Here is a 25,122-nt window from a genome sequence, read left to right as displayed (position 1 = left end):
CATGGAAAACCGGCTCCCACCACTTCCTCCTGTCAGGAGGCCCTCAGAATCCTGCTCGTAGCTCTCACTCCAACACCTGGGAGAAATTTCGCTTCTTAAAAAAGGAATTTCCTTACAGGCAACTTACTTCTGGTCTTTAAACACTAACTTGTAAAGTGATTTTTTTTTTTTTTTTTTTTTAAGGAAAAAGGCATTTTTTTTAAAGGACAAAGGACAAATTTTCCTCATGAGCATTTTTAATTTGTTCAGAGATATTTTAACTACCTCATTTCTGTCACAATGAAGTGGTTTCCAGTTGATCTCAGAGGCTGTTTTAAGCCAAGTGGTCATAAACTTCAGCGTGCGTTAGAAAAGCCGGGTGGGCTGGTTAAAACACAACCCATTAGTTCCACCCCAGAGGGATTCGGTTCTATGGGTCTGGGGTACAGCCTGAGACTCTGCATTTCTAATAGGCTCCCAGGTGATTTTTGATGTTGCTGCTTCAAGGTCACATTTTGAGGACCCCTGCTTTAAGCTAACTTTCCTGGCATTTTTATGGCCCCAGAATTCTTTTTCCTTCAAATGGAAAAGAAAAAACAAGAAAGTACAGGAAATACTGAGATATCTGATTTCCCCCAGGCCCAAGGAAAACACTTCCAGTTAGGAAAAGTCATCAGTGGTAATCATGCTTACTCACTAGTGGAATTTTAAGAGTATACAAGTTAATTTGTATTGAATTTATAACATTACACTAAATTTCCATCTCTCAGTCGTACTTTTTAAAGGGTTTTTATGCCTCTTTCCATCTCTTCCGATAACTTAAAAATTCATTTTAATGGAACAAAATAACATTTGATCCGAAATATAGTGACTTCCTTTTAAAGAGATGATGCTCGTGTATCTGTAATAATAAATAAGATAGATAATATTCAAGTCTCTTAAAATAGGAGTCACGTGGAATTGAGACGGACGAGATTGCAGTGATGAGGGCTTGTTTGGAAAAGGCAGCGTCACAGAGCAGGAGGAGCCGAGGTCTGGGCCTGGACCTGCACCTACCTGGTCCCAGCTACCACACTGAACGGCCTTATGGGCTCGGAAACATCGTCCAAGTTTTATGGACCTCAGGTTCCACGTAGGTAAGATAAAGATAATAGAGTCTTCCTCAAAAGATTGTTATAATTAAATTTATTTGTTTTATTCCATATCATTTTCAAAAGGATTTGAACGTTTTTAATCTCACATCTTAAAAAAAACCCAAGACAAAAATGACAATTATCAAAAATTACTAAGTAAAATATATTTTTAAAAACATACGCCAACCAAAAGCATAGTATAATTATTCTGACTAATCACAAACGCCAGCTTAAGTTTCCTGGCAGTTAAGCTGAAGAAGGAAATTATTCTCTAACTCTCATTATCTCATTAATTGAGAGTCGAAAACAAACCATTTCTTCAAAGGAATGAAATGAGATAATATATTTGAAAGCTTTTAGCAAATAACCAGAAATAAGGTTTCATTATTAAGGTTTAAGAAGAGGTGAGACATGAGCTCACTCTTATGGTGGGGTAGGACAGACCCAAACACATCAGGTAATAGGATTTAATTCAAAGAAACTGCCTCCATCTTCTGTCTCTTGCCTTTGGCTTGATTCTCTGCCTACTGGGCACTGGAACGTGTTTAACTCAAGGCAGATCTAGGGTTCTCCTAGGAGAAGGTTGAGAGTATAATTTTCAATTGAACCATATGAAAATGCCATTTTGTAGGTCAAAAAAACATAAAACATCAATATCAAAGCAGCAATTCCATATAGTTTAGCCGAAGAGAAAGAGCAAATAAAGTCAAGGAAGAAGGAAGGAGGGACAGGTGTCAAGAATATACAATTTCAAGGCCTTCTTTGAAGTTCTGATAAGCATGAAAGAAGTCGGTAGACCAGAGAGGCATAACTAGTTGTGAATCTCACTGCTTGAGAGCCTGGGAGAATCTGGAGGGGAAGGAGAGATCGAGGAAAATGATTAAAGAGCTGTGGAGGAAGGAATTGTGCTAGGGAGTGGGCCAGAGCAGAGCTGGCAGTTCGCGATACTCAGTTGCTGTTCCCTGTGGGTGCTCAGGTTGACTGACTACATTTCCCAGCCTCCTTTGCCACACAAATGACCTCTGGCCAGTGGAAGCTCTGTGGACGTGTAGTCTTCACTGCCACACCATCATCCTCCCTGCCCATCCTCTGGCTGGCTGGCTGCTGGGTGTCAACACCAGGGAGATCTTGGAAGCCACTTGTCCACAATGGTAAAGGCTTTGCGCCTCAGTGAGTAAGGAACAGAGCCCCCTGGGCCCTTGATTGAACTTACATGAGTGATAAATAAACTTCTGTGTTAAGCCACTATGATTTCAGAGTTCAACTGTTACACAGCTGATGTAATCGAGGAATGGATAAAGGAATTGATGTTCTTGTGCCCAAAGACAGAGCTGAACTAAGTGGGGGAAAAAACTCTGTTCACTATTTAAAAATATATCCGGTTCCCCAACTTGGTAACACATGTGAATCAGCAGTGTAGCTTCTGAGTCAGTACAGCTCCCCCCCATGCGCCACCCGTGTCTCTTGAATTTTCCCACGGTATTTTTTCACTTCTTCACTAGGTTATGACTCTGGTCATCCCGCTGGAATCAGAGGATGGCTGGAAAGGCTGTCGCTGCAACCCTGCCCCCACCAATGTCCTCCTTTCTACATGTCTGGGAACTTCATCTGCGCTACCTCTCGGCCGTTAATCTTACACTGTCTGTTGCTCATCTCTAGCTGGGTAACGGGTATGTTTTATCAACTCAAGAATGCTGTGAGCTCATCAGGGGCCAAGACTAGCTTTTACACTTCTTTTCTGAACAGCATGAGCTAGGCAGATAATAAAAGCTCAATCAACACTTGAGTTCATTGATTTGAGCAGTTATTTTCCATCAGACCAGAATAAGAGGAGAAAAGGGCTTTTCTAGCAACCTACACATCGGAGGCTAGATGTAGCAAAATCATTCCAGGTGTATACGTAATTCATTTTTAAGACACCAGTATGCTCAAAGAAGTGACTGGTCACTCTTTGCTTTGATGGAGAGGTGACTGGTTCTCAAATTTTAATGTGCACAAGAATGAACTATGAAACTTACTAAAATATGGTTTCCTGGATTTAACCCCTCGATATTCTGATCTAGTAGTTCTGGGGTGGGACCCAGGAATCCGCATTCATGACATCCCTCCTCCCACCCCACCCACAATTCCTATGCAAGTGGCAGGAATCAGTGGATGTGGTTGTAACACCTGTGAGGGGAGGTCAGGATCAGGTCTATCTTATGTCATGTTACATCTGCAGGGCCAGCAGACTGCCCAGCTCATAGTAAAGCTAGTATTAGGTTGGTGCAAAAGTAACTGCGGTTTAAAGGGTTAAAAATAATTGCAAAAACCGCAATTACTTTTTCACCAACCTAACAACTACCTGTTGAATGAGGACACTCATCGGTCAGACTTATCCTAAATCCTGCCCTTTCTCAAAGAAAGGAAATGAACCAGGGGACCCCTCTGGTTCTCTGAAGACCACCAGCTCACTGTCACACACTTAGTAAACTGGCAAGTGCCCCTCCTGGCCGCCTCAGACCCATCTGCTCTGCATTCTCATTGAGGAGCCCGACTTCCTCTGATTGGCATTTCCCTCTTGTTCTGCCAGAGACCATCTGTCCCGATCACCTCCCAACAACTCAGACACCCCTTCCTCTCACTGGTGCAGATGGGCAAAGGCTCGAGGGGAGACCCAGACCTGGAGAAACTGCCTTTCCCACTCTGGGACTGCCCAGGACTGTTCACAAACCCTGCACACTTCTCAGAGCGCCCTGCACCTGGGGGACAATGCTTCCTAATAACCAGGGCTGTTTCCTCAGCAGAATTCTGAGCACTGTGTTCCGACGACCTCTATGTACCTCAGAAAAACCAGTAGGTAGCAAGTGTCTTCATCCACATTTTGCAGATGGCAAACAGAGAGGAAATCTGACTTGCCCAAGGTCACACAGCAGGTCAGCCGTGAAGCCAGGGAAGGCATCCAAAACCCCGGCTTTCTGCATCCCAAACCCCGGCTTTCCCACAGCCAAAGCGCCTTGCCATTCACGGGGAGTCACGGCTGCTTTAATTCAAGGCTGTTGCTCCTGAGTTCTGCACTGAAGCATATGTTCTTCAGAAAAGAAATACCAAGCTAAGTTCTGTTTCCCCTCATTTAAAGGACCTTTGGGCAGAGTCTCTTTCCTTACCTGCCATCCAAGGTGAAGAGAGGAGAGAGATAATGCAATATCTTTCTTTTAACAGTGGAAATGAGCCTATGGGTCTCAAGATGGGGGTAGTGGGCAGAGGAGCACATCAGAATCGCATGAGGAACTTTTTCAATATATACTTCTCCCTTTGCAGAGATTTTGACTAGTGGACAAAGCTGACTGCATAACAAGTAATAATGGAATCGCTTGAGTGGGTTTTCCCTTTTCCCTCATCCTCTGGGCTAGGTGTTAACAGTCAAATGGACAGAAGCTGGGAAGCATGAGAAGCCCGGACCCCAGACAACCGAAAGCACAGGGGACGGCCGCCGAGACGGAAAGACACCAGTGCCACGGGGCAGACACTTCATCAATTGGGTCTCGGACCCGACACCTCCATTTCTGGGTGAGAGCCAATTAGAAAATGCAGGGCTCCAGATAGAGTTCCCATCCAGATAGAGCTAAAATAGGAAGAGTGAAACACTGGGGGAGGAAGCAGTGAAATGGAGGGCTGCTCCAGGTGGCCTGGAGTCCAAAGACGGACGTGGCTCGGTCTGTGCTCAGGAAGCTTGCTGCCGACAGGCTCTGCGTGGCTGATCGAGCCCTCCTGCTGCTCTCCTACCCCTGCCGGCCTGTGAGGGGCCGGGGTCCTGATGCGTGCTACAGGTTCCACACTGGTGACCACAGTGCTCGGCACACACAGTGAATTCCAGAAAAAGGAGGTGATTTTGCATTCCACGTTGTGGAAGAGAAACGTATGCACTAACTAGAAGACCTCTGGCAACTCCTTCGGACCTTGCTGATCTCTGCTTCGGACAAGGCACAGCCAAACTCAAGAGTGCCCAGAGGAGGTCAACCAGTGGGTACTCCAGGGCCCATTCCCGCATCCGACCTTCTCTGGACCCCTTGCTCCTTCTCCCATTCAGCACACATCCCTCACTGCCCTCTATTGGGTTTGAAGTTTTATCTCTCAAATTGTCCTGTAAGTCGGGTAGGTATATGGGATATGGGTTTGCTCATGTATCAAGCTTATCAACTGCTCTCAGTGAGATAAAAGAAATGGCCTTAAATAGCAGCAAGAGAGGCATGTTTTAGACATCAAGATGAACTTTCTGACGGCAAGCACTATTTAACCGTGGCACGGGCAACAAGGGATGGGACAGGCAGGCATTTACTGATGACATACTATGTGCGGATGTGTGTTATTTCACTTAATCCTCAATGCCCTCCTGTCAGGAAAGTATCATTATTTCACAGATGAAGAAAAAGGAAAATAATAACATTTCTATAGCAGACATTCTCAAAAAGCAAGTGCCACAGAGTTAGGTTCTGATGAGCTCTAAAGTACCTTGGAGGGAGGAAGGGGTCCATAGACGTTGTCTCGCCTCCATTACAGCCAGAGCTGCTCAGACAGCTTTCTGCGTGGATTAATCCATGAGCGAGGAGGAGGTCCGGGCTGTGGCTGGTGGCCAAAAACTAACAGTCCTCCCTCCCTTACAAGTTCAGAATCAATTAAGAAATAGAATATAGGAGGCACACAGATTGAAATCAAGCTAAAAGCTTTATTACAAATAAATCCTAAATTGGAGGATACGGCTTAGATGTGTGGTTACAAAGCGCTGCCTAATATTTTACCCAGAATTAAACCCACTCACCCAACCAAAAACTGGGACCACCTGTAGGCTTTCCCCAGGGCCAGAGCCAGCCCCAGTAATGTGGTGAACCCTTCCTTGGGGACAAGTAGATTCAAAAGAGAGTCAGTCCCGGAAGAGGCTAAGCTAAACCCACCAATCAGATACGTCATGAGGGGACAGGAAGAGGGGGGCACAGTTCCTCCCACACTTCCCCGCCTCCCACCCATGGGAACACAACAAGTGGTGCTCCTCTTTGGGGGGGGGTCATTAAAGTTTTCAAGCTGGCTGGGATGTATAGGGAGGGTACAAAGTAGTGTAATCCATGCAGCGAACCAAGGCACATACTTGCAGTGATGACACAGAGGTCTTCGAAGTACCCAAGCAGGTCTTGGGAAGTAAAAACAAATGGGGAAGAGTAGACACTTAGAAAGAAGGGACTTGGCTTAACAGGTCTGTAATATAAAACATGCACTGTCCACGTACAGATACCTTGATCAGGTTTGGCATTTGCTCTAAGTAGAACCTGAGTGATCTCCAGGGGGCAGGCCTCTGACGCCTGCAGAGACAACGTTGACATTCAAAGCTCATTACTCTTGTCCCTGCTTCTTGATATATAGGAAAGGCTGTGCATAAGGACAGGCCATGAGTCACGGCAGAGGCCATCGACCCTGCTCCCCAACCTCTTAGCTCTCAGCTGCCTGGTTTTAGCCTTTCTGTTCTTTTCTGCCTCCCACTCAGCGCTCTGGCCTTCCTCTTGTATGTTCTTTCCAGATTATCCTGGAGACGCAAACATTTGTGTCTAATATCAGAGCTGATGATTTGAAGACGCCTTTGACTGCGACCGGATCACAGAGGCCACTTGGGATAAACCAGCCCTTTTTTGGACTTTCTTCTTTAGTCAGACTGAATATTTACACACTGGGAGCAGGCCCCACAAGCACTCTTGAGCAGATAATACATTCATGCAAGCAGTCGAATCTGGCGGAGAAAAATCATTATTAACTGGGGTTACAGCACTAGCTTTAGAGCAGCAGGAGCAGAGCTGACTCGACTTAGTGGCGTGCAGGCTTCTTCTGAAGTCTAGTGGGTACTCACACATAACAACAAGAACGGTAAGGCACACATGGGCTAGGCCACACAGCTGTGCATTGAGCAACCTCCCTGCCGTGCACAAGGACCGGGCCGCCCTGTGTGCTGGCCGCTCTGCCTACGCTGCTGAAGACAAGAGGATAAAGGTTCAGAGTGTGGATTCGCAGTAAGAAACAGGTGTCACTAGCCCTGTTTCACAGGTGCAGAAACCAAGGCCAGAGAAAGGACGTGATTTAGGGTCACCAGAGGGGGTGCCGGACTCCACCTCTGTCCTACCTCTCGCTCCAGCCCTTCTTCTACTTTGGTTTCTGAAGTGTTTTCACTTCATGGAGTCTAGGAAGAGTCCATTCTCGGGTGAACTGCAGGGCAACTGTTTCTGACTATTTGTCTAAGACAGACACCGAACCAAATGAGGATCTGGGTTATGACAGAACTTCTTGTCCTGCTCACTGGGAGTCACGCATATCACACTGCAGTGACCGTGTCTAGAAGGACTCACTGAGTCAGGAAGGTCTGTCACGGAGGAGCTCCAGGGCTGTGGCAGGTCCACATGGGTAAGCCCCGGGATGGCCGCTGCCTCCTGGTGGCCTTGCTGCACTGCCTCAACGCCCCCGCCCGGAGCACACAGGAGGGCATTCTCCCCTTAGAGCACCTGCTCTTCATCAGCCCGGGGGTTTCAACCTGCTTAGCCGAGTCCTTCCCTCACTGCAACAGCAAGCTCGGTGTGGGTCTGAGTCGCGCCGGACTGTCCACCCCTGTGCTGCATATGAGTCCCCAGGTGACAGGTCAGATAAGCCACACTCTCCACCGGGAACTTGACTTCCCTTTGCCCTTCATCCCATGACCTTGTGATGGCTTTAAATGTGTTCCATTTTCTCCTAAGCTCCTCAGAAGTTGTCAGGAACTATTTTCTACTCTCTGGGTACTGATAAGACAGAAATTAACAGATCAAGGGGTACACACACACACACACACACACACACACACACACACACCCCTCAGAGCATTCCAAGGTGACACGACTAACCTCCAGAAGAACTGAGTTGACTCAGAAGACACGGTTCCCCCTCCTGCCTCACACTGAAAGCTGCTCTATGGTAAACATCACTTTGGGGGAAGGGATGGTCCCTTCTCCAGAAAATCCCAAAGGACAGCAAAGCGGGTCTAGACTGGCTAGGCAGAGGACAACTTCAAAGTTGAAGATTGGAAAATAGAGTTATTATTCTGGTAGCTTTTCTTTATCTCCACTGAGAGCAGAACAAACTCCTAAAGCACACAGAATGTCCATTACAGCCCCCAAAGAAGCATCGGACACTGAGGCTCATTAGACACTGAAATGAATGCACGAAGGGCGTGCTATTGGCATCACCACAATGGTCAAGCCAGGAGGCCGCTGGGGCAGGGGAACGGCTGAACTGAGCTGAAAGACCAGGACCATTTCTGGCTCAGCCATTCATTTAACACATGCGTGTGGGGGAGGGCTCCATCCTCAGCTGCAGCTGCTGGGCACACCATCACCCACCTTGCCCTCCTGAGTGTTTGCCGTGAGGATCAAATGCGATGCTCAACTGAAAATGCTCTATGGACCAGAGGACAGTTATCACCAGACACAGCCATGGCCCTGACTAGAAGTCTGGGGATGGAGAGAGGGTCCTGGCCTGTGCCTTCCCATATTCTGAGGTACCTGCACAGCTAGGGGAGCCTCTGCTGCAGTCCTAACCTCCCCACTCCAGCAGCCAGGAAGGCGAACAAGCCAGAGCTGGAAACTCTCTGTGGGGAGCTCAGTGCTGCAGGCTGGTGGTCCGGTGGCACGCCAGGCTCTGTTTGTCGCACCATCAGTGCTTCGGGGAGAAGGACACTACAGAAATGGACAGACATGGTCCTGGCCTTGAGGAGGCCACAGAGAGGCAGGCAGGTGTCTCTAACACGTTGCCGTGAGCAGAGAGAGCCCTGAACTGGTTTGAGGCCTGGCTCCACCTTGAGCAGGTCACTTACGTCCTCTGAATCCCAGATCCTTCACCTGTAGGAAGGGAATGATCACAGCCTACATGCACCTACTTCCCGAGATGCGTGTGAGGGTCTGGTGAGGCCGCGGACTCTACAGGGGCAGCAGCAGTAAGGACGGCAACACTTACTGGCATTTACTCTGGGCCCGCCCAGCTCAAGCCTTTGCGATCAGAAGTCAGAAAGCCTTCTCTGCAAAGGGCCAGAGAGAAAATATTTTAGGATTTGTAGTTCAGAAAGCCAGCCTGTCACAACTACTCATCTGTGCTGTTACAGCAGAACGCAGCCGCAGACAATACGTAAAGGAATGAGCGTGGCTGTGTGCCACCAACACTGTGTGTACAAAAACAGGTGGTGCTTTGGCCTGGTCGCCACAACTTGCCAGCTCCTGCTTTCCATACATTCACTCACCACAATCAGATGAGCAGAGGAGGCCCAGAGATGTCAGTTAACTTGCTCAGGGTCGCACAGCTGGCAAGTGACAGCTGGGCTTCAAGGGCTAACTGCTTCCAGAGTCTGCGCCTTGCCTCTCTGCCGACAGCTTCCTAGTGTAATCACTACTAAATAAAACTGAGATGCCAATCAAATGTGACAATACGACCAGCCGAAATTTCCTATGAGCCTACCGTATGCCAGGCACTGCCAGGTGCCTCCCAATAGAACCCTCACAGCGGCCCCATGAAATCAATGCTATTAGGACCCTTAGGTTACAGATGGAGAAATTGGGATTGAGAGTTGAAGCAACGTGTGCAAAGTCCCAGAGGTTGGTAAACACCACAGCCATAATGGAAACTCCGTCGGTCGACTCCAGAGCCAGTCTTCTCACCTCTCACCTGGGAGGCAGTACAGTGGGAAGCGGGATCTGTCCCCTTCTTTGGTTCATCTCTCTCCGAGCTCCTTTTGACAGTGGACTTGGGTGTTGTCCTCGAGAGCTTATGGCCCCTGAGGCTTTGGATGCATGAGCATCTATGCAACAACCCAGGAATAACCACACCTGCCAAACCAGAGAGAAAGGGGAACAACTTTTGTCCCCCAGAGGCAGCCATCCCCTCTCCAGCATCAGCTCTTGCTTGTCCTGGATGACACTTAGCAACACACATCACCCGTCAGTTTCCCTTGGCACCATGGGCTTCACATCTCACTTGTCTGCTAACTGAAGACAGGGATGGGCCCAGTCCTACACAATGTGAAGGGTGTTCCCCTGCGTCCTTGGCCCAGCTGTCACGGAATGTCCTGGGAAGGACAGCGTGAAGACTCCCAGCATTCCAGCTCTGGGTCCAGACTCATCTGCTCCTCTCCTTAGATGGTCAGCGGTTGAGGAGGGAAGAGACACTCATCACTGGCTTTTTCTGTAAAGGAGACGCCATCAGCCAGGAAGCAGAAGCTAACTGCCCTGGACTGAACGAGACAGGATGTGGAGGTGTGGCTTTCGGAGGTAATTAGGTTTAGATGAGGTCACAAAGGCAAAGCCTCCATGGCAGGCGGGATTAGGGACCCTACAAGTAGAGGAAGAGACAGGCACCGGGAAAGGCCACACACAGCGAGAAGGAGGCTGTCTACAAGCCAGGAAGCCCGCCCGCTCTCACCGGAAACCAGATTTGCCAACCTCGTGGACTCCCAGCCTCCAGAGCTGTGAGAAAGAAATGTCTGCTGTTTAAGGTCCCCAGTCGATGGTATTTTGTTACAGCAGCTCGAGCTGACTAAGACGGTAAGAAAATGCACAGTATACACAGACCATAGAAGAATTGCTTCTTGACTGCGTTACAACAGACATTTGAGCTAAACCTTCCCAGGTTACCTAAGTTGGAGTGTTATTTTTCCCTCAATAACAAGAAACACACACAAATATGTATGTATATACACACATACATAAGACTTCTGATTTTTTTAAAAACATCCTAAGTGAACAAAGATACCTAATAATCCAGCTCAATGTTAGAAGTAACTTTTTTTGAGAATGGGAGAGGAAAGAAGAGTTTTTTTTCTTCTGTCTACAAAGGTCCTCAACCATCTGTCCACCTTCTGCAGGAGTCACAGCACTTTTTCTCCTTTCCCCACGTTGTGGTTTGCTTAGTTCCTAAAATCCAAGTTGTCTTTCCCTCCCTTGGAGAACAAAGAGAAAGAGCAGCAGGTAAGAGGGAGGGTAAATTGGGGTGACAGAAAATGAAACGATGAAGGACGAAGAGGCAGGACAAAAATTTGGAATTTAAGAAGAAAAAAGAGTAATTAAAGACCTAAAGAGTTTCTTCAGCAAAGGGTTCTTTTGTTCCTCTGCAAAATCTGGCTGTCATAGTCCACAGGGAACTAAGGAAGAAGCAGGAACTCTCGTCCCCACTCTGGTCGCTCACCAAGATCAGGGAGCCTGTTGCTCAGGCAGGAGACAACCCCCCGCTGGGAGAATGAAGTCTGCAGTCACGTTGCCATGCTAACTGGGACACTCCATCACAATATGGCATGGGTCGTGCTTTCTCCCAACTCAGAAATCCCTGAGAAACTTTCTAACAAAGGTCATATCTCATTTTCGCTTATGCAAATTTAGCTAATTATAGCCTATCCAAAAGATGAGGTCCAAGGACAAAAGAGCATCAGGTTTACAAATAAAATGGACCCTACGGTGCTGACAGGGCAGCGTGGGTGCAGGGAATCACAGTGACCTGGGGGATTGCAAGGGTGCTGCAACTTTTCTCGGAATTTATCATGACCATGGAGAGAAAGCAAGTTTATAAAAGGCCAGCCCCACCACCCAGCACATTTTTAAGAAAGAATAAGATTTGTTTCTGGAATAATCAGAGTGAAAACTGGGAAAGACGAACTCAGAATAAATTAAAGGAAACTACAAATTTTTAGGAGCCCAAGGATTGAAGGAAGCCAGGATTGATGTAGCTTTTCTTAATTTACAATCTTGGCTTTCTTAATTTTGAAAGAATTCTTTTTCTACCTTTCTGAGAGACTCCAGGGCTCTCAGGTACAATACAAAAAAAGTGAGTGCTTGGGGGAAGAATGGCCTGGGAGTAGACGGAAGAGGGGAAGCAAGGAGGTACGTGTACGCAGGAAGCTGTCAGACAAGGGCACTGGTCTCCTTGAAGACATCAAATTATGTTTCTTATGGATGGGGTCATAAACCTCCAGATGGGGTCCCACCCCCAACCCTTGTCTCAGATGCCTTGGTTGTCATCTATCCTACCACACCCCCTTCCACCACCCTCACATTTCCAGGGGAAGAACAAAGCGCCCACTGAAATCCTTGGAGCTAATGGGTTATCCACACCCAGAGCGCAGCATTGATTTTTAAAAAGCTTCATTTCTGGGATAGGTGGAAGAGTAGGTTAAGGCAGAGGGCAGCAGTTAAAAGTACAGACCATGCTGGCTGGGTTCTCCGTGCAGCCACCACACTCCGGATGCACCGGGCAGCCGACCCAACCGCCTAACTTCTCATAGCATTGCCGTGTGTTAAATATCTAAAACATTAACAGCGCCGAGTCCATAGAAAGTGCTAGGGGAGAGTTAGCTGTTATCATCCAAACATGTTTCAGGAAAGGAAACATCGCTCACAAGGACACGGGATATAGGATCTCATTCATTCTGGGAGCTACCATACAAGGGCTCAGCAAAGCCTGTATTGGACCGGTGATGCCTCTACTCAGAATTCTGCCTCAGACGCCGCGTCTGCAGAACTGGGTCCATACACCTGTGCCAGGCAGTCAGGAACCTGACACTTCCTGCCCTCCACTTCCTGGTGCTTCCCTTCCTCATGGACCCGGATGTCCCGTGCTCCTCCAAGCTTCTAAACCTGAGCTCCCTCTTTCTGGGAGCCCCCACCCCCACTTTCTCCTCTTGCCTGGTTAGAGCCCAGCCCCTCTTTAGGCCCTGTTCCCTGCCCATGGACAGCCCCCATTCCTGTCCTCCTGCAGCCCTGATGGATACTCACCTTATCTGTCACCTACATACTGACCTAGACTGTCATGGTCTGCACCAAATCCCTTCTCTTTCTTTCTTTGTTGGCCCTTCCTCTCACCACCATATGGCAGCTGCCTAATGAAGACTCTGGACAGGTCACCTGGCTCCTATGACCACCTCACTACAGGTGCACAGCTTAGAAATGTCAAGGTGCTGAGGCTTCCCGCTCACGGAGCGCAGCGTGCAGCCGGGGCTCCTTGCGAGCAGAGCTTCCGAGGGCCGCAGTTCCTGACCACAGACATTTCAGAATTCAGAAGGTTTCAGTTCTGGAGGGGGATTTCTGCATGCACTGTATATAACACCACAGCAGCATGGAGGACCCCACCGCCACACATTGTTTGCCATGAATCGTGTGAACAGGCGCTCTGAGCAGCTTCAGTAAAGACTATCACCTCCCTTGTGTCAGGTCAGGTCCACTTTCACCCAACGTGAGTTCAGTCAACTTTTGTGACCAAATGTGTAATAACGCAACTCCTCATTTTTCAGAGATTTTTGGATTTCAGGATTACAGAGAAAGACTATGGATCTATACTGGGTACTACGGGATGTAACAAAAACAGAAATAAAATCAATAGACAATAGAACTGCCCTGGGAGGCACAGTGAAAAGAACGTTAGAAACCACCCTCGCTGACAGCTTCGGGTGCCTTATCTATGAAATGGGATGGCACATACCTGACAGAGCGTTGATAAAGCACCCAGCTAATTTCTGCCCAAGGATTCGGTAAGATTCTTCCCTTTACTACCCAGTCCGTGAAAACTCCCATGAGGGGTGGCTGAGTACACATGTGTTGAAGGATTCTCTCAGGAGAACGGAGTGAAGAAGCATCCATCTCAGCAGCTTCTTAGAGGAAATGGACTCAGAGCAAATCCTTATGCTCCGGTTTTGTTGTATACAAAATAGGAAAAACAACAACAGTAACGGAAGCACCTCCTTTAAAGATTGTGAAATTCCAAGAAATCATACATATTACATTTGCTGTCACAAATGTCATGAGCCTCTGCACCTGGCCATGCAACCTCTGCCCTGTTTGCTCTTCTTTCAACACTTTCCTAAGACAATCTCATTTCGAAAGACATCGAACACTCAGACACAATTAGACAATCATCTCAGCAGAGGAACAGAGTTTGCAGGCCGTGAGAGAAATCCGGTGGGAACGTCAGGGGAAGGCCTGATAAAGGCCTTGGACTTGATGAATCTGGGCTTATATTTTACTCTGTTTGTTTTTGTTGACAAGAGGAAAGTCTTCTCCCCCAATGTCCACTGTGAACAGAGTTCCTTTTTGCATAAATGAGCCTAATCCCCGTTTATTAACATTAAACTTGACATTTATAGCCCAAGTGCTTTACCAGCATTAAGCAATAATCCTCGGCGCATTCCTGTAGGGTAGTTGAACTCGAGGCTCTGGACTGCTCCTTGGAGCCCTCGCACACACCGAGGCAAGCCACAGCTGCTCTCAGGAGGAAGGCGCTCACAGCGCCTGCCCACAGCCTCCCACGCCACGACTCTGCATACCATTCGGCCAGCTCCCAAATACAGGGGGACTGGGTCCTGACTCACGACAGTGAGCCCCAAGTGGGTGAGCCGCTGCTGGGACCTAGGGGCAGTTCCCGGAGGGACTGGCTGTTCAGTGGTTAGCCCAGGAGTGTCGTGGCAGCCTCTCCCATGCTGAGCGAGGGGAGGATGAGGGCTGTTTCCACCTGGGACTCCCCCTACAGAAACATCCATCCTGGCCTGGTGAAGAACACAGGCTCTGGGACCTACATGCTTCTACTCTACAGCACAGCACCTTCCCAGGCTGGTGGGAATGAGCAAACCAGCCAATGAACAGCCTGCAAAGCATACTGGGAGAGCCAGAGGCCCCTTACAATGTAATCAATGAAGGCCAGAGCGGAAAAGACCTTGGAACAAGTGCCTAACTACACAGTGAGGAGGCTGAAGGCTGCGGAACAGAAAGGGGAACCCAGCAGAGGGGTGAGCCTTCCAGAGCACCCAGAGACCATTCTCTTCCTCACCCAGCTGAGGGCTTTAACCAGACCCGTGGTAAGGAGTTGCTGGAGCTTCACCCTAACGCAGCAGTGCAGCCACAGTCATGTACAGCCGGCCTTAAGTTTCGGTAAATTGAAAATAGCTCTTGCTCGCTCTCCATTACACACACCTAGTCATTTTCTGCTTATTTTTATTGTCTTCATAAAAACCTCAAGTTGCAAAGCTCCTCCAGGTACTGTGATAAAGGAATATTTGGATTGAGTGAATCTCATCTGATAATTGCAGTGAAGAGTTCGTGCCCAGCAGTGGCAAACCAGATAAACAGTGCTTCCACGAGGACTGCTCTAGCAAAGAAACTTCTGACTACATGCTGCATCGATCTAACTGAGCACCCAAGCTGTGCCAGCCTCAGCACACATGGCTTCATGAGCCTCCTAACAGTCACATGAGGTTGGCATTGTTATGCTCATGATGTGGCGAAGAAACTAAGGCTGCACAGCTAAACTGCCCACAGCCAGGACTCAGCCAAACCCAGACAGAACTCCAAAACGCCACCATGCCATTGCAGCCCTTCCCATCTCTCTGTGTGGTGATCCTTGGTGGTGACCATCTGCACGGCCGCTGCCACACGTGCTGTGATGCACATCTGACCAGCGGCTCCGAGCAGACTGTGGACTAAGGGTTTAGAGTCGCAGCCACCAGGCCTTGACTTACCTGCAGGTACAGCCTGGCTTTGGTTTTGAGTCTCGGTTCTCTCTCAGGTGGCATCACCACTTTCCTTCAATTCAGTTAATCAACAATTACTTACCAAATGCCCCAACAGGCATTTCTGCACTAGCTTTCATACCTGACTCCAGGTATTCACAATGTGGAACTACCATCATCCATCAAATAATCTGGCATCACTTACCATGACGTCTAGATATGTGGAAGTCTATGGCATATACCTTACTGGTAATAACCCATGTAGCAATAACTCCTTCCTCTTCCTTAACTATCCACATAGTACCTAACAGTTAACCAAGACAGAGGGAATCATTCTATCCAAAACTTTTAAAAACAAAACATTAAACCTCAGGAGAGACAAAACACCCAAATGCTGGGTCCAGTTCCACCACTTACAAGCTGTATGATCTTGGGTAAATCACTTAAATCCTCTGAGTTTTAATTCTTTCCTATTAAATTAAGAATAATATCACTTTGCAAGCCTACCACACAGAGTTCGTTTGAGGGTCAAATGAAATCATGTATACAAAAGCACTTTGAAATTATAAGCCAAGCAACTGAACAGGTCAAATACCATTGTTCCCACTTACAAATGAGGAAACTGAGGCCAACAGCAGCACCAGACCTACAGAACAGGTCTCCAGGCTCTTCAGCCAATGGTCTTCCCACAGCAGGGGCTGTTTCTCAGATCCTAGGAACACTTGGGAAGGGCAAGAGGCAATTGGGCCTCACTGGTCTGGGAAGACTCTTTGGAGCAGAGGTCAAACACCAGAGACCAGTGGGCTAATGTGACCCACAAATGTGTTTTATCTGACTGGCACAGTTGTTCTAAAATTTTTTTCAGCCAACATTTAAGCAGTAGGTTTCACGTCTTTAAAAATCCAGATTTCCTATCTTTAAAAAACCAGGGCACAGAACAATAGGTAGACACTCCCTCCTGGTGATAATCTGTCATAACTGCCCCACAAGGGGACGTGTGTTCTTGAGTTTGTCACAGGCCCCTCATCCCCTCGTGTTTCTCCAACGTGGAGTCCAAGTATCAGTAGCTCTTTATCACTATTCTCGCATTGCTGTTTTCATTCAACAATGGGAATGAGCTTGTTTCTATGGGGACGTGAGCCCTCCTCCTATGCCTGGCCCGTCTCACTTCTGTAGCTTTCTTGCCTAGCTCTGGTAGGCATTTGGGTTTGCAGCCTCTGACCTGAAGGACAAAGAGCATCCCAGGAGGTGCAGAGGCAGGAGCAGCCAGAGCAACATGAAGCTGGGAAAATGCACAGGAATGTGGGGAGCCTGAAGAAGCAGACTGACTGGAGTGAGGGGGCATGTGGAGGGGACAGGGACAGCTGGAGGACTGGGAAAAAGTTTCTATCAAACAATGAGGCAACATTATGGAGAGAAGCTCTTGACTGACGGTGGTGAGTGCAGGGGAGCGGGGAACAAGTCCCAGTAACACCACCCTGGGTACAGAGGAAGTAGAGCTGCTGAGGGCTATGAACCAGGAGAAATACTTTTCAAACTCAGTCAAGAAAATCTTCCTGAGCACCCCCTGCGTCCCAGGCACTGAGAGTACAAGAGGGGCTAAAACAAGAGAAAACCCGCTTTCATGGCATGTACAGCCCAGTTGGGAGGGATCTTGCTACAACCTCCTGGCCCCCCTTAATGACTGTGCCCCATTAGCCAAGAGCCTTGGATAAGTGCTTTTGAGCAAGGGAGGACAGACAAATGGCAGAGTTGACGGTTTCCCCCACAGAGGACGGTCGACCGGGGAGAGGGGAAGGTGACATGGGGTTAAAAATGATCCGCCTGCCACTGTTCAACCCATGAAAGCACAAAGCTACTAAAAAGCCCAGTCATTAATCTTCTAAGACGTCGGACGAACTTCAGAATTACAGCATGGACAGTGGGTCCCGTCATTTCCTATGACCTAGTTTTCCAGGTCTCACACTGTGTGATGGATCACAAATATATTCCCCCACACAAGTTCTCTCTTCTGCTCATCCGCTCTCTAGCTCGTGTGTGCACACACGCGCGCACACACACACACACACCTTTGACCTTTCTCGGAAGAAATCACCTTGACAACAAGATAATCTCATCTAAGGAGTATTCTGCATTTGGAAAAGGGGGAAACATACAAGCACCCCTCATGGCATGGCATGACAATTCCTTTAGTTCTACTGGTGGAGGAGACGGAAAAAGTAATTATTGGGACAAATAAGGAAACATGATTGAGTATTTCCACGCAAAGTGGAAACATGATGAAAGCTTTCTTGCACTGAAGAGGGGCCAAGGGAAATGTAGACGTGTTCGCAGTATTTCTGCCTCTGAGGACACACATTCACTCACTATGTCCGCCATGGGTTCTTTTCTGACCACATACTCTCTACTGTTTTCTCACCAGCCTCTGGCAGTCACTGCAGAGCCGAGAATGGCAGACAGAGAAGGAGCAGTTGGAGCTGGTGGAGGAAGGCAGCATGGATTGGGCAGACGCGGCGATGGAAGAAGACACGAAGCCTGTCCAGGTTAATGCCTTCCAGAAATATTCACGATGTAGCTGGCACTGTGCTGGCCACAGGGCGACTGGGGTGACACACAGAGTGGGGAGGGGTGGCCAAGGGCCAGAACCTCTAAGATGGCGGCCTGATGGAAGAGGGGCTGAAGAGGACAGGGACGCCTGGAGAAGGAGTGGGGACCAGGGCAGGAAGATAAGGGGGAGGTCCTGCAGAGGAAGGAGCAGGGAAGTGACTTGGAGGAAAGGCTCCAGCCGGCAGATTTCGGAGAGCTAGAATCAACCGAGAGAAGTCATGTGTGTGTTTGCACACACTATGTTGAGGGCAAGGGGAGAGGCAAGAAAAAAAAATGTTGTGATATAATGGAAAGATCTGGAATTGGGGTAACTTGGATTTGAACTCTCTCTCTTCTAGATGACCTCAGGCAAGTTACTTAATTCTAAATGTTTGTGTTCTCATACTTAAAAATGGGAGCAATACTATGTACCTCAGAATTCTTATGAGGGTAGATGACACAGTCGGTACGAGAGGACACAGCCAGCCCGGCGCCAGGAGACAGTGGTTGACAATGAATGCTGTCCTTCTCACTGTGTTCCTCTGCTCCCCGACTCATGGGAGGAGTTAGGCTTCTTGATCCACTTACAAATCAGAAGTAAAGCTGATGGAAACCTTTCAAGGAAATGCCTCTTCTCTTCCCACCCCCGTATCTCACATTGTTAGGACAGACACAGCCGAGACTGGTTATATGAACTGTGTCTCTCTCTGGCATTATTTAAGAAGTACGTAAAATGCCCTCAACAATAATTCCATTTGGGTTAGGACATACATTCCCAGGAACCTCTTGTTAAAGTAAACATAATCCCTGGGAGGGATCCCACACTAACCAAAACACCCATTAAGATGGTGGGATGAGGGGCTGATCACCATGGAAATCAGGCCCCATGAGGCACTCTCACAAAGGGTAGTAATTGGGCAGGGAATTTCAGAACAGGAGCCACTAACCAAGATAGACAGCCTGGGTGAGTTCTACAGAGGGGGGCTCTGGGCTTCCGGAGGTTGGCGGGGGGGAAGGAAAATGGCTGAGAGAGGGTGGAAGAGGAGGGAATGAGGAGGCCAGCATGGCCTGCTTTACCATTTGCTAAGTACCAGACACGGCTGAAGAAGGCATCCCATTCCTGTGACCAACATCCATCAGTAACTGCTATGCAGAAAGGTCAATAGTAGGTGCTTTGGGGATAGAGAGTGAACCCAACTGATACCGGCCTCCGAGATCTTGAGAAACAAATGTCTTGCCCCGGTGGGGCTCATTCCAGCCAGCTTGGGGGCTCATACCTGCGTGTCTATGCTGTAACAGCGATTCCCCATCACAGGCCCTGCCTTATGTACTGAGCCCAGGTCAACGTTTTTGTTTGGATTTTGCCTACTTCCGTAAAGCTGCAGATATATCCTCACCCATCGTGGACCCCACCGGAATATTTCCAAAATGCAATCCAAATGCTTCTTTAACCTTCTTACTTGTCAAGATTGTTCAATGTCACTGACTTCAAGGACTATGTTTTATACATACGTATATATATACATATACATACATATATAATGTTTTTGTTTTTTTAACGGGAAAATTTCCACACACACACACACACACACACACACACACACACACACACACACCGTTAACTCCAATGGGAAACCCAGTAATGGAGAGGATGCTATCCATAGACCAGGCAGTGTGGTTACAATTTCACTACATCTTTGAAGACTAGAGATCTAGCAGAGCAAAGAGTTATCATCCCAAGTTATTTGTGTTTCTTGCAATAATGCCCTAATGACTCAATTAGCGTTGATTCTTCAGCAGCAACAATACTTTCTGACTGATCCAACAATTTACTGCTCACTGTTGACTGATACAATTTCTATGAGTAATAAAAAAGTTTGAAAGAAATTTGTTGAATTCTTCAAAAAATCACTTTTTAAAACATTTCAATTTTAACTTGAATTCCATTTTCCTTTTTTTTTCCCACCACTGGAAGTCATAAGGACCCTTCACTCTGCGTCCCCTGCTGGGCACCCCTGTTGCATTAGCCATCACACAGCCAGGTCCTCCCAGCCCCTTGTCTGGGCATCTTCAGCCATCGCCACCCCCTGCAGATGCCTGGTGGCCACAGCCAGAGGAACAGATGGGGCACGATTGCTGAGCCTCTGTGAATGGTGCCCGGCACACAGCCACTGTGCAAATGGCCCAGGCGAGAGCCACTAAAGCAGGCTTTCTGAAAACCTGCCCTGGTAACACCACTAAATTCAGAAATGAGGCCAGTGTAGAGGGGGACAAAGTGGGAGGCTGGGGGGAGAAAAAGACAATCGAAAACAGAGAAGGGAACTAAGACTGTTGGCATAAAGTCTCCTAGCAGTTCAAAAACTGGGCTTCCCAGAAAAGGAGCTAAAATCCATCAGCTGGTGAAAGAAACCCTAGGAGTGGACAGCCGTTGTGGCCCAGGGACTGGTCAGGTACCATGGTTACTCATTCTGACGCTATTTCTAAGCCATCTGCCCACACAGTGCCCCAGCTCTGGCTTCCACCAAGGGCCTTTTCCAGGACAAAATGTGTAGGGGGAAACCATGTGTGGAAGGAAAGCCTCAGGAGCTGGGAGAGGTGGTGTTGTCCCAACCCTTGCTGTCACCGAGACAACTGATATACACACAGTGGCCAGTGGGCCCTGGTGGATGGAACCAAACTGGGGTGTTCTGTAGGCAACTTCCCCTCAACAATTCTGCTGCCATTTCTGTACCAACTCTCACGTCTACACCTGACTATCTCTACAGCTCGTTCCTCCGTGTCCCAATTATACTTGCGTGGGAACTCCAGCTATTGTAACAGAACTAGAAGTAGTAACAACAACTTCTAAATTTTCAAGAGCTACTGTGTGACAGGCATGACATTAGATAAATGACTCACATATTATTATTTCACACAATCCTCTTAACAATATTCTAGAACAAGCATTATCCTCACTTTACAGGTAAGGAAATGAAGGTTTAGAGTGGTTAAGCAATTTGATCAAAGGCGTTTAATAAACTGAGGAGCTAAAATGAAAATGAAAAACCCTGACTTCTAAAACCAAGGTCAGAGAGGGCCTCCAGGATCTCTCTGGATCGTCAGTTCCCATCTTTCAGCCATAGCCAAGGAGGTCTTCTCCTAACTTCACCTCTTCCCCACTTCCTGGAAGTACAACCCTCATGTTTGGCTTCGTGAAGATGGACAACACCTTGTCAGACTTCCTTTGCACACAATGACCTTCCGCCCAAAGGACCAAGTAATCCAAATCCCTCCCGTCTGTGAGAAGGGCCAGTCTCTCCCTCTCCAGGGTGCTCCAGGGACCCATCTGAAGCCCATTTCACATTCGCTTGACCCTTCAACGTCCCATCAGAGCCACCTATTGATTCTGACTCACAAGGGACTCAGGACAACTGATTCCGTCCCAACTTTTCAATCAGATTCAGAGTTATTTGGGTGGAATCCTACCATAGATCCCAGTTCCCAAAACTTTCACCCTTTACCACCATGACAGCCAGAGAATAGATTATTGACATTTCTGGGTCTGCAGCCCAGAAATCAGATTTAACATAAGGGAGAGAGACACTCTTTGGCCATGCTCCAGTTCTTCCTAAATTCAGTAAAAGTATATCTTTGGTCCAGTACCATTATTTCTGTGGGAAAGTCATGTCCAAATTAACTAGTTACTAAGTTACTCCTTCACAGGAAATACGTCTTGACTTATATACACATCATGCTTACCATCTATACTGGTTACTCTGGGGAAAAAAATTATTTCTTTTGCATAATAGTTTCCCAGGTTCATTTGTATGACCCTTGCTCCACACCTGATTCTCTCCGTTTTTGATGAAGAATACTACAACAAAGGGTGTCTGGAGACAGCAGTACTGCTTGGCTTTTAGATAAACCTACATAAAAGAGCACATGGACGGGGGCAACAGCCAAACCTGGACTTACTCATTGTAGGTGTTCAGCATTAAAACCAATAGCCACGTTGACACCGCTTAAAATGATCTGGGGTAAGTATGGAAGAATAGAGGTTGGGAAAGCAGAGCAAGCAATGCAGGTCTTAATTTAGACTGACAGTAAATTTGTTAATTAATGTTCTAGCAAAGAATGTGCTTTCCTGAAGTCTGGCTTCGCTGTAAAAACAGTGCTATTAGCTAACGCTGGTTTCTTGAACCTTGGATATAAAAATGAAGAGTAAGGAGAGAGAGATTAGAATCATTGTCTATACCCCATTGTTCCTCAGGTCACTTCTTCATAAAGCAACATCCTTAAAACTGAGATTCCACAGGAGGCAGGAAGGCCCATCTCTCCTTCCCAGTTTTAATGTCTCAAAAGAGGTCAACCATTGACCACTGAGAACTGAGTGCTCAGTGTCTTCTCAGAGACTGAACACAACCTTCTGAAATGTTTCCGTAGCTGAAAGGTGCCTTTCAAGAAGTCATGTGGCCAAGCTAATGTGACTCTGTTCATTGTTTCCTTTCTAGCAAACAATAACCAAAATCAGCATTTATGCTCCATTGGTCATTTTAGTTTCTTTTGTCTCAACTCCATTAAACATTAGGTCATCTCATGGGTCTCAGTGGAGCAGTACAGAGTGCTTCTCAGATGATGTCATCCAAATCCGATGGACAAAGTGAACCCACATCATCATCTCCTGAACAGCAGCAGCCATGGAGAGAGGAATAAGTTGTTCCAAATGATTGAAGGTAGCTTTTTGCCTTAACACATAAAATAGAAATCTGGATCCAAAAAGCCATATTTTCACTGTTTCCACACAATGGGATTAAGAAGGCCACCACGTGGTGGGGTCCGGTCTACCCCAACCCATTAACTGCTGGGTTTGCCAGACGCCCCACACCACCAGTACGCAGATAAACCAAAATACTGACACATTAACACAGCAAGACTCAGATGTGGTTATCCAACAAATCTCAAACAATTAGAACAAGAGTATCCCAAGGCACTGCAATATTGTCATAGTGTTGGATGTTTAGGATCTAAAAACCACCCAGAGGTGAACTTCAAGATTCCAGGAGGGGAGGAAGTGTCTGGAACGTTCAGAGCAAATGGAAGTCCCCAACTATATGGATGAAGATACCGCAGCCTAGTGTGGGCATGGCACCACTCCCCTCCATTTCTCGGGAAAACAACCTGGTTCAACTATCAGCTCTGCTCAGTTGCCAGGCACACTAAGGAAGCAAAGGATATGGTTACCACGGTGATTCTGCTTTTGTGATGTAACCTAACTTTGGGTCTGATCCCTTGTACATTGCTCAGGTGTGGTTGGGAGAACTGTACATAATGGAGTGTCAGAAAAAAATTAGGACTGAAACTAGCCCAGAAGTGCTGAGTTAAGCCCAAGAACAAAAGCAAGACCCTTGGCTAAGACAGGGGAGAGAAAGACATAATCTTTCCATTTTCTAGTAAAGTCCTAGGAAGTTTTGTTTTTAAACAAATATTGATTATTTCCAGCTACTGCAGCTCTTTTATTTTCCAGGGGCTCATTCATTAAATTCTTATAGGCGTTAACTCTAAATGTAAGGGTTCCTATCATAGCCAGGTGAGTACAATCTGACAGTGAAAACCACAGCATAACAGTCAACTCAGGCCTTGCTACTCAGTGTGTGGGCTGTAGCTCAGTCACATGCCATTTCCTGGCAGCTTGTAGGAAATGAGCCTCTCAGGCCCCACCCCAGACCTGCTGCGTCAGAATCTACACTTCACCGAGGTCCCTAATGACTCATTTGAAAATTCAAGCTTGAGAAGCACTGTCCAACGGGCACTGTGAATTCTCCTCGGAAAACCCTCGGGGCTGAGATAGAATAGAACCTATGCTACTGACGGTACGACTTTGGTATAGCAGACTGGGCACTGAAGCCGGACTGCTGGGCCTCAAACCCTCGCTCTAGACGCAAATGTTTGTGAGCAAATTTGTTAACCTCTCATTGCCTCAGAGTTCCCATTCGTAAAACAGGGGCCACAGTAATATCTACCTCAAAGGGTCCTGTGAGCACCACGTGAGTTAATATACATACAGCACATAGAATACTGCCAGTCACTAGTAAGCACTATGTATGGTAAGCAGATCGATAGTAGGATGGATGTGAACTGGAACTGGAGAATGGAACCGGAAGTGATTTCTTTCTTTCCTGTGCACCTAACTGCCTGCATCCCACCTGATAGAGACAAATCTTTGTTAGTTATTCATTCCTTTGTCCTCTCCCTAACCCCATCTGACATGGCCCTGCTTTGCAGCCCAGGAACCACAGGCAGAATCTGAAGCATACTCCACTTTACCTGGTCATAGCTCTAAGCAAACCTTATCACCCTCAGATGGCCTAGATATGGGAGTGCTGTGCAGGCAACATGCGGGAGAGTTGCCCCTCAAGTGGTTGCATGATCTCCTACCAAAAGAAGAAACAAAAGCCAGCAATACAAAATATCCAATCCATGATTTTCTGGGTGAAACAATGAGCCCTGAGTTGCTGCTGCCCTTGGCACCCTCATTCTGCAATGTCGGGGTTGTTGCAGCGCCCAGCTGCTGAGCTGGGTGTGAAGCGGAAAAAATCTGTGCTGGAACCAGGCCAAATGGCTTTCCTGACTTGGTAGCTCCAGATGTTAGCTTGTCATTGTAGAACGACTGAGTTAATTAGGAATTTCTGTGGAATCAGAATCTCAAGCAGTAAAGAAAAAATGAAAAATAAGGTGCAAGAATGGCTACTCTGTACCATGAATAGCATTTCCTCTCCACATCCTCCCTTGGGACCAGGCTGGGGAGATGGAGAGAGCACCACCCTCGTCAGACAATCACATGTAGAGACAGCTGGAAATGGAAGAATGGATGTTTGGAAAATTAAGGAATAATGCACCATAATCCTTCCCCAGAAGAGGGTCAGC

The 25,122-nt window shown here is 47.5% G+C and overlaps 1 protein-coding gene across 45 annotated transcripts in view; it reads right to left on the bottom strand.

Annotated features, from left to right (window-relative positions):
- Positions 1–25,122, bottom strand: part of CACNA1C (calcium voltage-gated channel subunit alpha1 C) — a 721,586-nt gene that overhangs the window by 441,687 nt on the left and 254,777 nt on the right. The gene's annotated exons all lie outside the window — the stretch shown is intronic.

The sequence above is a fragment of the Rhinolophus sinicus genome, chromosome 1, assembly GCF_057876585.1.
Source record: "Rhinolophus sinicus isolate RSI-liver-muscle chromosome 1, RSI-T2T, whole genome shotgun sequence".
NCBI classification, from domain to species: Eukaryota; Metazoa; Chordata; class Mammalia; order Chiroptera; family Rhinolophidae; genus Rhinolophus; species Rhinolophus sinicus.
This window is presented reverse-complemented; position numbering and strand designations above follow the sequence as displayed.